Here is a 9,874-nt window from a genome sequence, read left to right on the forward strand (position 1 = left end):
CGGTGTTGTTTTAAGTTGTACAAGTAGATGAAACTGGTTAAACAATGTCGTTTTGTGCTTTTTATGTTGATTCAGACCTCTATCAAGCCACATCAATTAAAGATATTAATTAAAAAAAGGGTCCTGTTAGATTTTTAGCTAAACAGATCAGAGTTGGTATTGAAAATATATTTTTTTCAAAAAATTTGATGATTAAGTGATTTAAAAAAATATTAAAGTGAGTGCCGTATATAACATATGGCATTTCTAGTGTCATTCTCCGCTCAAAAAACATAATTCTACTATTAAACCTACTAATTTGGGATCTCAACTTAACAAAATGATATCCTTATTTACAATATTGCCATCTCCTTTTCTAAAATAACCCTTTTAATTTCCACACACGCAACCCGTCCAAATTCTAGCTAATAAAAGCACAAACCCACCACTTGCTCAGCCGCCACAGCCCCACTGACGCCTCCCGCCGACAGGATCTCAGGCGAGTGGCCCAGCCTCCTCCGACACTGCTGTCTCCTTGCCGATTCAATCTCTGTCTCGCCCAAAAGCAGGCTGCTGCGACTTGCCTCTCAACCCATGGTCGCCCATTACGTCACGACGACCTTGGATCGCGGTCAGCCATGGCGTCGCCACCTCGAAGGTCGCGACTGCCACAGAGGCCCTCGCGCCTGCGAGATAGAGAGGCGAAGTTGCAGACCAGATTTCAAATGGATAGAGAGAGAGAGAGAGAGAGAGAGAGAGAGAGAGAGAAGCTGCAGAGGAGAGGGAGGGGGAAGTGAGAAGTAGAGCTACGAGGGCGACAGACAGCGACACCGAATGTGATTGGAGGAAGGGGATGGCAAGCTTCAGGGCTTGGATGGTGTGAGGCTATTTAAGTCAATTCAGTTGGGCTAAAGTAGCAAACTTGTAATTTTAGAAATTGATGTATATTTTACGTATTGAGATCAAAATTCAAGTATGCTTTTGGTATTTTTTCTAATTGGAATTGAATGCCCAGTTTCATGTCAAAGCTAATTGCTGCGGAGTCAAAAGTAATGCTAGGGTGCAAGCCAAGAAGCAGTTGGGATTATTTGCTAATGCCATATTTCAAGAATCGGGTCTATAAATATGTTGCTTTTGTGCATCGTACAGGCAGGCAAGTTTCCCATTCCAAATGACTAATCCTTTGAAAAAAAAAAAAATTACTACAATCCTGCAACATAGAGGGCATCAATAATGTCAAAGACGCAGATTTCCGTCAAAAGAATCATTGATCAGCGGGCAGAAATCCATGGTTCACTCCGCTGCCAACAGATTCTTGCGCATCACCGGAGCTCCTGCTCGGGTCCATGGCAGCAAGACGTCCATCATTCGCTCCACCGAAGCTCGCTCTGCTGCAAGCAGCTGCTCCTTGCGCATCACCCAAGCCCGTTTGCCATCGTGAATTTAACGATAACGTCGGTAGTTCAATTAAATCTCCTCCCTGTAGCAGCTGCAAGTAGCGAGAATCTCAGTGATTATATTTATATTTTCGGCAGCCATACAGAATGTCAATAGCTGACAATAAAACGACACGATAACGGACATGTTCACAGTCCAAGGACGAAGGAGGAATGAGAAAGCAGAGTGCAGGTGATTGAGGAGGCAAAAATCCTTACGCGTCCCACAAATTCTGCCGTGGAAGATGTTCTGGAGAGAGTATCACCACCATCTACAGGTGCATTATTCTGCATCCGGTTTCTGTCCTCACAAATACTTGGATCGGTCCTCTTGACTGAGAACACAGAAAGAAAGCATGCTCGGGTAAGTTGCTTACTAATCAATTCAAATGATTAGACACTATTACTCCTATATCTTGTTGCTTGTATGCATCAAAAAACTAATTGGAGATAGGTGGTTGTTATAATGTTTACATATTAACCACACATTCGTCAAATAATTTAAGCTTTTAAATCAGTTGATAATGAACCAACAAAATTCCACATGATATCATAGCATCAGCTCCTTTGTCTGAATCTCTGCAAACCCCTTATTGTCTCTCCAACGATCAATTTCCATGCTCTTATCTTAGGTCCCATTCCAACTTATTCATGAGCAGGAGGGAAGGCTATACTATCTAAATGTAAATCATGCTTTCATCTATCAACTTAAGTTTTGAATTAATTGATAGTGGTCTAGCAAAATTCTAAAGTGACAAAGTTTCCAAGATAGTTCTCATTCCAAGTTATATGAGCAATGAACAGGGAAAAAAAATTAAATCATATTTGGTGAAGCAAAGTAAACATAGGCCATATTAATTGCATTGGCATAGATTTAGGTGAGTCATTATCTTATTGATACAGCTTAGAAAAATTCAAACTTGAATACCACATTCTATTGCTCTAATAAAATTAAATCTGTACACGTATCTTAACACGCTAAAATGACAATTAAAGTTTACTATAAATCTCAGATGAGCTCAAAAGAGAGCTTCCTCTAAGAAAAAGTCACGTCAATTCAATGGCCACGAATGCTGTCAAAGTAATTCCATTTTCAAAAGTTATTACTAAAGCAACTGATTCAGAAAGCACCCTAGAAACTCCAAATCTATGTTGTTTGCTATGAGGAAGTTTCACCAGTTCAACTTCACAGAAATAGGAAATTCAGACTGGCAATGCATCATCTATTCATTCGTTTGTCCTTTCTTTCAAGCTTACTCCATCCATTTCCAGGATTATGGATTCTGCAAACAGCGACCAAACCTGAAATCCAGACAACTGCAGAATCCGCTTTGCTCTAATTTTTTATTTTTATTTTCAATCAGAGTATACCAGATTCTGATTAAACAATATGACGTTGTTGTAAGTCTCTTAGCCTAGTCTTTGTATCTTTTTTATGTAGTTCCAGATGTCTCATGTCATGAAAAAGAAGAACGTAATTGTCATCAAGTGCCTAAACCTGAATCATGACTTCCCATCTTTAACGATGATGGCCAAGAAAAAAGAACATAAGAGCGTAAAATGTTATCAAGTGTCTAAACTTAAATGACTTACCATCTTCCACCGTGAAGGCATTAGATATGCCCTCAAGGACACGGATTCCCTCACAGCAACCCGACGCAGTTTTGACTCCAAGCCTGAATGTTCCGCTTTTTGTCCAGCTTGATACGTCATTAAAAGTGATAGCACCCAATGTCCCTATGCCTTTATCAAGGATTATAGGGAGAACATCATTCAAGAGTGGCATCTTCCCCTCTTGCTCCGTTATCTCATTTCTCTCAAAGAACTCTCTATTCCAATATTTACCAGCTTCTTCATCAAAGTTACCTCTAAGCACTGTCACTGCCAACTCTAGCACTGACGAGGGTCCAGATCGCACAACACTGCCTGTATTGGAATCTACCAAGATGACATTAATAGGAGTTCCTCTCTCACTCTTAACCTCATTACCTTTAACAAGGCTTGATGGTAGTTTAGTCATAAAACGAAGAAGTAAATGGTTTTCCCTCTCATCATCTTTTCTCGCTGATGCAGACCTGTCAATAGAAAGACAAATCTAACGATTTACCCAAGAGAAATCAACACTGCAGAAGATAGTCCCTAGTACACCCACTAAGAGGACATCATTCTTGCCACGGCAGTCATACAAAAAAAAAAAAAATCAAGCCAAGGGCCAAATCCAACAAATGAAATCATTCTAGTAGGTCATTCACATTGACATAATAATCGGAATCAATTGACTATCAAAACCTACGGCCTTTTAGCAATCACTAGCTTGAACACACTGATCTCACTTAGTCTTTTAAAGTATGGAAAAGACGCACAGATAGCAATATCATGATCAAAAGAACTAACGCCATCCCTGTCTCTGTCATCGATACATAGAAATATACTTGGAAGGAATTTGCAAATTTAAACAGTATTACAAATAAACTTATGGTGGATTCCGGCAGAAGATTAAAAAGAAAAAACAGAAGCAAAAACACGTCATTGACATTATCATTCACTACTGTCATAATCGATTCTAACCCTAGTAGATCATGCCAAATTGTTGGTGACAAATCAGCTTGGCGTGCATTTAAATGGCGACCATCTCTAAAGTGTCACAATAAAGATTCTTACCAACAATTTAGCTTTCCGGCTGACAAAGGAACTTTGATCTCATTCAATAGATCACTAGTGAAATCAGCATTGATAGACTCTGTACAATCAGGAAGTTCATCTAGTTTCTCAAGATCAAGTGGCTTCCCAATTTTTTCTTTCATTGCGTTGAAATTCTCCATCATAAACACATTTGTCCTCAAATATGGATAATTGTCCATCACTGCAGGCAGCAGTGGCCTCCTCTTCTCGATTTGAGCAGTTTCAAATGCACTCAAACCCCGCCTGCGGGACGAAGTGCTGCAGGGTTGGCTTAAAATTCGAATTGCGTATTTCTTTAGTACAGGAAGGACATCGCCACAATATTCCCACCAGTCACCTTGACACGAAACAACTGTTAATATACAGTTTACACATTGAAAACGAATAAAATATATAATCAATCAATGCGGTTAATTGGTTAAGAAATAGATGCTTACAAGGGTGAGATGTTCGTAACATTGTCATTGCCATAGGATTGAACAACTCTTGCAATTTGTTACGGTAGAGGTTCATTTCTTCCGTAAAATTTTCGCCTTCTTCACTACCTACCAACTTGTCAAGTATGACATCAAGCCCCTTTTTCATTGCAGAATCCAGTACAAACTTCTCGCTGCGCATGTAAGCAGGGTTGAGAAAAGCTGCAGCCGCATGTATTGGATTAATGACTTTCTTCTTCCATAGATTGAAAATCTCCCATAACTCCTGATACTTACATACATCAGTGTCATGTATTTTTTTAATGGCCTCTTCTGCCATTTTCACAGCTTCATACAAGTACCCTGAAGTAGCGCTGTAGCTATCAACAAGATGAAGTACCTTAAATATCGGTTTTAGAGCACGCAAGACTACTTTCCCTTCACTCCAAAATTCAGAATTGCGAATGATTCCACCCACTTCTATGCCTGATTCATCCTTTTCAAAATAAAGTCGCAGCTCACTTTCGGCCTCCATGATTGATCGGAGCATATAATAGTTCGAGTAAAAGCTGTTTGTGGATGATTGTTTCCTCTCCCAGTTGTTTGTGAACTGCTTCATTGATGATAAGATGTCATGATGCTTCCGAATCTTAGTGACAACATCAAATACCTTTCGAACCCATTCGCTTCCATTGTAGATATCCTCAAAGAGTAAATGTATTTCATGGGCAACACATTTAGTCCCGTACATGTGGCGATAGTTGCCAATGGGCTTATCCTGATTTAACCCTTCTTTTCGAGCGTCCTTGGTTATATACTGCACAATGTTGTTGGCCCCTATTTCTTCACTGACAAAACATATAAACTCCTGCAGCAAAGTGCTTGTTAACACATCTTTGTGGATATCCAACACATTCAATAGTACCATACCTTCAATAGAATGGGCGAAGATATTAACAAAGCATCTCTCCTCATCACACCAAACATCAGAGATGATTGTGCAGCCAGTTGTTTCCCATGATTCCTTCACCTTTGTCACATACTCTCCAATTTCCTTTTCCAAATCAGGCACTAACTTTGCTTTAACTACTGAATAACGGGGGATATTATAATGGGAACCATGTTCAGCCACGTAATTCCAAAAGTTAATGAAGGATGGACTTTGCACAATATTGGCATCAAGACCATTCAACACGATCAACTTGACGAGCATTTTATCCAGCATAACGTGCTCCTTACTGAAAAGCATTTTGGTCAAAGTCTCTTCAGTCTCACTTGAGCAGGCTTCAGCCTTGACTCTTTTGTTAGGATAAATTGCTTCAGCAGCGGCAACTCGAACATGATCGGGCACCATGGTGCATATGTCTATACCACGGCGTTTAATTCCAGATAAATGCGATTTAACCCTTGGAACACCACCGGTAAATGTTCTACTACAAAAGTTGCACTTAAATTTGTCACCTAGACACTGTGCATGTCCCCAAAATGGATCTCTCTTATTGTCCATGCCGACTTCCCTGGCCTATATACACAAACGAAGAATGAATTAATTATACAGTGATTGATATTTTCAATAGTCACATTATGGACAACACCGAGAATGTAGTCTATGCACATAGATCTTTAAGGTTTTAGCACGTACATATTCCCTTAACATCTTCGCCAAGCAATAATTAAACCCCTCCACTAAAATGTCAGGCAATTGACATTCACATTAATGTCACTCCTTCATCAAAGCAAGGGAGTTTTCACTAGAATTGTTGATGGGTCAACAAGGCTCAAGGAAACCTTTTCTTTTTCCCACTATGAATGCACGCCGATATGAGAGCTCCAATTTATAACATACGAAGAATAAAATTCATTATTTTGAGATCAAATTCAACGAGAATGGCTTGCTATACATAAATATTTTGAGATAGCCAAGAGAGAGGACTATAGAAAGTATTCAAAAATTACGTCTTAATCAATAACTTAACTTTATAATTTATTACAACTGAACAATTCGTATAGGAAAGAAAATAGAATTAGCTGTATTAATCTAACAAGGAAATTAGTCATTCTAGGAAATGACGTTATATCATATAAACTCTTTAACAATATTTTCTAATTTCTTTAATAACTATAAATTTACTTCCAGGCTATAAACTAACTTGCTTCCTGAGAGCAGTACAGTGTTCAAGATTGCAACTAGCCAATAATGACGAAAAGTACTTGATGGTGGCGCATATCACGTACACAGAAGTTGAGAGAGAGAGAGAGAGGATGAGACCTGATGGTTGCGCGATGATAACCAACGACGTGACTCTCTGCGTTGGCCAAACAATGTTGCAAGCAAGGACAGAGCAGAGGTTTTGCCGAGATCGACACACGCAACTCGAAAAAATCTCGATAGACCGAACTTAAATAATCGGCATAATTTGCGAACAATCTCGAGATAAAGTTCAAAGAAAGATATGTTCAATCGCTTGTGCGTTTCAAATTATCAGATCCATCACAAAATAGATAGCAAACATTTTGTGTTTTTCTCTCCACCAACATGATGTGCAGCAACTATTTTCTTCCCTTGAGCCAATGACATGACACCACAAGGCAACCCAAATCAGTTCATCTTTCTTACTTTTATTGCAACTCAAATTGGAAAATGCTTGATTAGCCACTTAATGAATCAAATGGTGGGCCATAGAGATATTAAGATCATCTACCATAAAAGGGAATGAAGAACAGAGGTAGGCGATCATCGAGCGGACTCACCAGTTCCCGCGGGGAATCAAGCGAGCGAGCTCGAACTCTTTTGCCACACAGAGACCCAGGAATCTCCTCTCGCCTCATCTTCTGAATTCAAGCGAAGCCGGGCCAACTCCAAACTCCTTTTTGCAGAAACCGAACCACAAATGGAAGATGAAAAGAGCGACTAAAGCAGCGATTACGCACCTCTGAATCGATCTTCAGGTTACTGGAAGAAGCATATGGCTTCTCCTGGACTGGAGAAGAAGGCGAAGAAGAAAAAGAGGGGGAAGGAGGGGAGCGGCAACAACGGCAACCCACAGAGGCCTGCAAGAGAGACCACTGGTGCGGAGAGCCGCTCAAAGACTGAGCATAACTCCCGAACGATCTCCAGAACCGAACCTCTGTAAAATCGACCGACCATTTTTCTAACCCTCCTCCTTTATTTTTATTTTTTTTATTTTTTTTTTTTTTGGTAAAAGTAAAAGGTATTATAGCTTAGGACAAGAAAACAGGACCGGCTCCAAAGCATACACTCTTAGGGCGCTACGCATACCCTCCTCCTTTATTTATATGCATAGTTTGACTAAATAGTATTTACGAATAAATATCTGAAAAGTTACTAACCACATAAAAAATTGTTATTTCTGATTCAAAAATTTGTTGAGAAAGGTCAATTTTTCGTTATTGACATGGCTCGAAATTACTTTGTTTTGGTCAGCGGTCAACGCCTTTTTTTTTTTCTTCGGCCTATCTCAAATTGGCACGGCACGTTCCGTTCACTCGCACGTACGCGTTCGAACGTTCCCTCGCGCGTACGCGTTCAAACGTACCCGTACATACGCGAATGGTTGCTAAAACAGAAGTACGCGTTCTTTTCAAAGTTCCCGTTCTTGCGGATGTTTCTTCGGTTCATTAGCTTTACGACAATCTTGAGCTACTCTTTTTCTTTTCACATTTCCAGAAAACCGTTTAGTCGGATCAAATGTACTTTTATATATGATCAAACCAAAAAGTCAGACAACTTGATTCAATTGCAACTGTGAGTTTGAACCAAACACTTTCCATCGAATAAAAGTTACCCATATGTACATGTACTGAAATCATTTTGATATATATAAAAGACTACTCATCACACATGAACATACTAGTATTGAAAAGTTATTAGCCACAAAAAAAAAAAAAAAAAAGTTATTTCTGATGCTAAAATTTGTTGAGAAAAGTCAATTTTTTTCTTTATTGACATGGGGTCAAAATTACTTTGGCTTTGGTTTGTGGTCAATGCCTTTTTTCTTTTTTTTTTTTTTTTCCTGCGGTCTTATCTCAAATTGGCAAGGCACGTTCAGTTCACTCGCACGTACGCGTACGTACACGAATGGTTGCTAAAACAAAAGTACGCGTTTTTTTTTCAAAGTCACGGCTCTTGCGTTTGTTTCGTCGGTTCATTAGCTTTACGATTGTCTGGGGCTACTCTTCTCCTTTTCACATTTCTAACAATCACTCCTGATGCGTTGGGTTCAGCATTTAAAAAGTTCATTGAGAAAATACAAAACAGTTTACCTTAAAGGGTTTTGGGAAATGCAAATACCGTTTGATAAATTACGCTTCGAGAAGCAATTTTGAAAGAAATGTCATTTGGTAAAAAACACATTTGAAAATTTTATTTGAGTGATTGATATTAGCTTTTTAATTTTCATTTGTTTAAAATTGTAAAAATACATATAATTTAAAAAGAAAAAAGAAAAAGACCGCACCCTTCGCCCACGATCCGTTGAAGAGCTACGACCGCCGACGAGCGGATTTGGTGATGGTAGTAGTCAATTGCGATCACCCAGGTCGCGACTCCGACGAGGGTCGAGCGACCTCGGCAGCCCTCGCCAAGGTCGCATGACCCTCGCCGAAGGTCGCTTGACCTTAGGCGACCTCGACTGACTACTGTTGGCACTAGATTCAAATTTGAATCTCGTTCACCCATTTCAGCAAGTGTCCGGCCCCTTTTGGCCAACCACTCTGAAAACCCACTGGTCGAATTTCTAACTATTGAAATGTTTGTAATGACTAGTTGAGCTTATTTTTTTCCATAAGTAGGGTAGCCCATTGCGTTAAGCATTATAGATTTTTTACTTATACTTGCTAGAAACTCTTGTCCACACTTTGCTATCAAAATTATTGAGAGATTAAACTTGCGAGAGAGAAATACTTTGTAAAAGAGCGCACTCTATTTGTGAAGGAAAATTAACTCTATTATAAACCCACCTTCATATGGGATTTCAAGTTAGTGGATTGAGCATAACCCTTGAATGATCTCGAGAGCTGAACTGCTATAAACTCGACTGAGCATTTCTTTATCCCTTTTCTTTTATTTATATACATCGGCATATCACATGTTTGGCTAGTATTTATGAATAAATATGCACATTCTATATATTTGGAACAAAAAATGTGTGCAAACAATAAAATACGTTTCGTTTACTCGCACTCGTACATACATGAATGGCTGCAAAAACTAAAAAAAAAAACTTGATCTTTTCAAAGTTATGGCTCTCCCGTTTGTTTCGTTGTTTCGTGTCCGAGAAAAGACAAATACATGTTTCGGTACATGATAAAACAATTACGGTGATCAATTGCAAAAGTCAA

This window comes from Eucalyptus grandis, chromosome 5 (assembly GCF_016545825.1).
Source record: "Eucalyptus grandis isolate ANBG69807.140 chromosome 5, ASM1654582v1, whole genome shotgun sequence".
NCBI classification, from domain to species: domain Eukaryota; kingdom Viridiplantae; phylum Streptophyta; class Magnoliopsida; order Myrtales; family Myrtaceae; genus Eucalyptus; species Eucalyptus grandis.